The following is a 6,000-nucleotide window of genomic DNA, read 5'->3' as shown; positions in this document are numbered from 1 at the left end:
CACTCTCACATAACCATTGAACTACCATCCATCACTGCAGATTAGTTTTACCTCTTCTAGAATGTCACAGAAATGTCTGGCTTTCTTGCTCATTGTGTATTTCAGATGCCTGCTCCTTTTCCTTGATAAGGGATATCCCATTGTGTGCATGACTCACAGTCTTCACCCAGCTACCTAATGTCTGGGTTCTTTCCAGATCGAAGCTGTATAAATAAACCTTGTGAATATCTATGGCCAAGACAATGTAGATCATGGCTTCATTCCCTTAAATAAATATCTAAGAGCAGAGTTGTCAGGTTGTATGGTAAGTGTATGTTTAACTTTCTAAGAAAGAAACCATCTGTTTTTAAAGAAGTTGTACCATTTACATTTCTATTACCCTGTGCAAGAGTTCCAGCTGGGAAGTGGCCTCTGAGCAGGTCGGGACCATGGGGTGATTTGCACATTCCCACTTCCCTTCCTGTCCCACTGCATTCAAACACATTGCTCTCACCAAGGCAGACTGGGGATGACCATGTGGGGAGACTTTGAAGGTGCATTCCCTGGGATCTGCCCTCAGAGCAGGCAAGGCAGGTCTCAGGATGCACAATCTCTCTGATCAGAGAGCTTTTGAGTAGTTCTACCCCAGTGTGTGTGCATGTGTCTGTGTGTGTGTGTGTGTGTGTGTGTGTGTTTGGGGGGTACATACACAAGCCCAAGTAAGTTTATTTGAACATATTATTAAAAATACCCATATTGCTTAGCGCTCTGCTTTTCCTATCTGAAACTGGCTGACAGGCCCACTCATCTCCCCACTCTTTGCTGGTTGACACTTTTTCAATTGCAGTTCCTATTCATGTCTAATGGGAGGCAGGGAAGCCTAGTGATTAAGAGTGAGAGTGTAAGATTTCATTCATCTACTTCACCACTCATCTTGTCTCTGCCTCAATTTCCTTAACTATAAAATGGAGATGTTAATACTACCTATTTCTCAATAGCAAATACTATTTTCCCATTTGGTACATAGTAAAAGGTCAGTGATTTTTTTCCTCTTCATTGCTTTAATAACATATGCGGTATAAAATAACATATCCAGGGGTCTTGTATTTAAAAAATCTTTTGAAGCTTGACTGTGAGTGAGGCACAATACAGATGTGCCCCTTGCTCTTGAGTGCCTTACAGTCTCTCAGGAAGACACAAGTCATGTAGCCACTGACCTATCATGAAAGGAATAAAGTGATGAAAGCCAGCAGGAAACTCCTGAGGGAGAAATCCATCCCCATGGATACGGGTCCTCCTGGGGGAATGGAGGCATGACCTCTAGAGGCAGGGAGGACTGTCTGCACTGGGTTTAGAGGACAGCTATGTGCTGGAGGCTGCCAGTGCTCAACAAATCGCGCTTACACTTTTCACTGTGCTCAGGTGAAGTACACCTGCCAGGGCCTGCATCCATAACTGAAGGTTTCCCCATCCTAAGTGTGGAAGGCCACTTTGCCCACATGTGTGGTCATCTGGAAGTGCTGGGAATTACCCACCACCACCACCCAGGGCAGCCCCCTACTCATTATCAATGGGTATCTACACACCGCTCCCTTGACTTTCAGATGCGATGACCCTGGCATGTTTTGCACCATTTCCCAGGATTTCCACAGTGATGTCAGCACTTGATGCCACTACCACTGTTCCCTGTGCTTCCCAGTGAACCACAGGATGGTGAGTCCTTGTCTCAGGCTCTGTTTCTGGGAGCTGGAGTGCAAAGAGCCCCAGACCAGACGGATATGGTGGCCACAATTCAGATCAGCAATAGTGAAGACTTGAGTGCAGGCAGTGCCATGAGCCAGAGACAGGGGACAGGTGGCAGATGGTGGAGGAAGAGGCCCTGGACAGCATTGAGGCTCACACAGGCCTACCAGGAGGGTGTGCTAGCCCACCCTGCCTGATACAGTGCTCCAACCCCCAGCTCAGTCATGCATTCCACATGTGTTTACCGAGCACCACAGTATGCCAGGCCCTGGTCTAGATGCCTAGGGCATATCAGAAACCAAAAGACAAAATGTGCCCCTGGTGGCTCTTACACTCTAGTAAATAAATACAGATACTAAATAATCAATCATAGTGTACAAACAGAAATCATACACCATGGTGGAAGGTGATTGGTGTTTTGGAAAAACAGTAGAGCAGAGCAAGGATCGCTGGGAGTGCTGTAGAGAAGGCCCAGCCTTATAGCCCACTGGGAGAAGATAGACAGGTACAAAGTGAGGAAGGAAAGAACCATCTAAAATTGTTTCCAAAATAAGACAGTCAAGACAATGAACAAGAAGGTTTACTAACAAGAATAAGAGAAGATTACTCAAGACCAAATGAAGCAGCGGTTCTCCAAGGGCGGTTCCTGGACTAGCAGCCTCAGCAGAAATGCAGTCTTGGGCTCCACCCCAGATTGGCCAAGTCAGAAGCTCTGAGGGAGGGGTTCCATTTTAAGGGGCCCTGCAGGAGGTTCCAGAGGATTCAGACACATGCTTAGGTTAGAATACAGCCAGAAGGAAGTGCCCTCCTGTGCTTGGAAGAGCTCACCTAGTGCAGATGGGACCAGAAAAGAACCACACCTGCAACCTGAAGCGAAATCTCAGAACCCAACAGAGAATAAGGAAATCGCCAAAGCACTCAGGGAAAAATGGAAAAGAAAAAGAAGGCCGGGCGAATCCCAGCACTTTGGGAGGCCGAGGCGGGTGGATCATGAGGTCAGAAGTTCGAGACCAGCCTGACCAATGTGGTGAAACACCGTCTCTAGTAAAAATACAAAAAAAAAATTAGTCGGGCGTGGTGGCATGTGCCTGTAATCCCAGCTACTCAGGAGGGCTGAGGCAGGAGAATCGCTTCAACCCGGGAGATGGAGGTTGCAGTGAGCCGAGATCGCACCACTGCACTCCAGCCTGGGTGACAGAGCGAGACTCCGTCTCAAAAAAAAAAAAAAAGAAAAAGAAATGGTCCGTGAAAGAAAACACATTATTTGACATCAACCTTCTCATCAGTAACAATATATGCAAGAAAGCAAAGGCTGGATATCTCCAGAGTTCTGCAGGACAACAGTTTAGAGCCTAGAAATCTATGTCTAGGTGAGGCATCATTGAACTTGGGGAAGCGAAAGGCATTTCCGGTCATGCAAGCATGACCTCAGAAAAAGACACAACTCGAAACAAAACACTCCCATGAGAACTGAATCCAACAGTATTGGGAATCAGAGGTGAAGATGAGAAAAAATCAAGAAAAACTCATGGCATCCAAGTAGGTTTTGATTGTAAAAATGTATAACAATCAAAAAATAAAATTCAGATGCAATCCAGGTGGGCAGTGGTGTGGGAATTTGGGTAACTTGAGAGGACAGGAAATAGAAATAACAGATTGCTGGGTATTTTGGGGGATAGAGGGAGAAGATAGCTATTAATTAACATAAGACATTGATAGGAAGACATAGGCTTTAGTATGTGAGGTGAAAAAGTAAGACTATTTGAAGAATACAAATAGTCTATATCAGTTCCAAATTATTAAGGGAAAAAGTAGATCAAAGAAAACTTAATCAATCTAATAATTGACAAGAGAGAGAGACTAGAAATCCCAATGAATCATTATAAATGGAACATATAAAATAATTCAGTACAAATTTATTAGTAACCTTAATGAATGTGAATAGATTGAATTCTCCCATTAAAAGACAAAGACTTTTGATTGAATAAAATTTTTTAAAAAGTGAAATCCAGCTTTGTTGTTTACAAGAGACAAACATGAGGTGCCACCAGAAAGCTGAATTTAGGGAAAAAATATCAGATATTCATCAGATGCAGCAGAATGAGTCGGGTATATCAGTTGTAAAGTCATATATAATATAATTTGAAGTGAAAAAGTTCAAAAAGGTGTATTTTTTATTGGTGAAGGACGAAATCTGCCAAACACATATTAGTCCCTTCACCATGCGGCTGTAAATAGAAGACAAAACTGGTGGAAATCTGAGGAGAAGCTGATGAAGCCACAGCCATGGGGGATGAGGGCCTGGATGGAGGACAGGGCATGAGGACTTGCAGGACGGATGAGAAGGAAAGCAGACAATGGCGTGACACCCCAGACACACACACATGGGACGGGAGGTGGCGATTTCAACAATGAAGTAAAATATTTGTGACATAACCTTTTTGGGAAAGCCAGACCCTGGAGAAAGAAGGTAGATGTACCAATTATTTTCTTCCACCTCACAAATTTCATTATTTCATGATACTTGAACACAGTAGGAGCCCCACAGAGACAGGTCAGAGGCTTGGCTTCAGATCTTATGATATGAACTATGTGGACAGGCATAAGGCCAGTGGCAAAGGCAAGCAGGCTTTACAGGAAGGTGACAGGAGGGTGCTGGGCCTCACCAGGGCCAGCAGAACAAAGTGGCCTGAAATTCGCACAGGCATGGCCTGAGAAACTCAGCCCTTCCTTCTCAGGCTCCAAGCCCAGCTTTGTGAGACCTGATTGTGACCACCACACCTGGGACATTCCTCTACCCCCTTTTGTGTTCTCTCTCTTCTCTCCCTCATGTCTCCTTCCCTCTCTTTCCCATTTATTCATTCCCTCCCTCCCATTCATTCCTTCCCATTCATTCCCTCCTTCCTTCCCTCCCTCCGTCCCTCCCTCTCCCTCCCTTCCTCCCTCTCCCTCCCTTCCTCCCTCTCCCTCCCTCCCTCTCCCTCTCTTCCTCCCTCTCGCTCCCTTCCTCCCTCTCCCTCCCTCCCTCTCCCTCTCTTCCTCCCTCTCCCTCCCTTCCTCCCTCTCCCTCCCTTCCTCCCTTCCTCCCTTCCGTCCTTTCTTCCACTCAGTTGAATTCTATGAACCAATTTTAACCACAAGAGAACATCAGCATCCAAGTCAATAATGACAAACCTCAAATAGAACCCAACTACTAGAACTCAGAGAGGGGCAACCGCTCATGGAGAGTTCGGTGGTGGTTCCCCTGGGGACTCAGGAGAGAGCCTGTGCCTGAGCTGCATGCTGAGCATCCTTAAGTCAATCACAGTTCTGGAAAAATGATTGCATTTGATCCGTACCTTTTACTCTCTCTGCCTCTTTCTTCACTTTTTCACTGCTGAGCTGTTCATAATTTCCTCTGAAAAGGGAGAGTTAGGAGGCATTCAGAGGATCTGAAGGGTAAACCCATTAGTCATTCTCTTTCTAAGCACCTGTAATGTCAAATATAATTCAGGGAAAGGCTGACTGCGACTTCTCTGGTTTTCAAGTTTATCATCTCTGCTTTCTGTATCTCCTCTTGCTGAATATACACAAGAGCCAGCTGAGAAGTTCATAGGCTCACTCAATGCATGTTCAATCCCATGGAAGGTACATAGTACATGTCTGAGTCTCTCATTGTAATCTGCATTTTGTCTGATGATAGCAACACAAATGTACTCTGCATTGTGCAACAGATATGTGTGCAAATTAATTTTTCTTGGCAAATTATTTGTTTGGGAATGATTTACCTAGCATTTAATAAATTTTAGTGAGATAGCAAAAGTCACCAAGAAAAGTAATCATCACAAGTTGGTGTTTTCTTCCATAGGCTTTTCCTAAATTGAGAAACACTGGCCTCAGGTGTTTCAGTACAAGACAGAAGGATGTTAGAACTGTGTGTGCTTGTGGGTGTGTGTCTTGTGGGTGTGTGTTGTGTGTGTTTGTGGATGCATGTCTCTGTGTCATGCATGTGTGTGTTTCTGTGTGTGTGTGTGTGTTGGGGGAACAGCCATGGTTGTTCATATCGAGGAATAATTTCCAAGTGTATGTTGTTAATGACTAGACTTCTAACAGGATCAGCTGCATTTAACCCTAAATAATGGATATTTATTGCAAGTGTTCTGTACCATTAGCATAACAGAGCAGAATCCTTTATTCTTCTTAAGTCCTGTGCCTTTGCCACGGCCTTTTGCACAATCTTAAAAGCAGGCTGACTCAGAACTGACCACCATCTGCTGTTCCTGACTTGGAATCACCATG

The sequence above is a fragment of the Symphalangus syndactylus genome, chromosome 24 (assembly GCF_028878055.3).
Source record: "Symphalangus syndactylus isolate Jambi chromosome 24, NHGRI_mSymSyn1-v2.1_pri, whole genome shotgun sequence".
NCBI classification, from domain to species: domain Eukaryota; kingdom Metazoa; phylum Chordata; class Mammalia; order Primates; family Hylobatidae; genus Symphalangus; species Symphalangus syndactylus.
Note: the sequence above shows the minus strand (reverse complement) of the source record.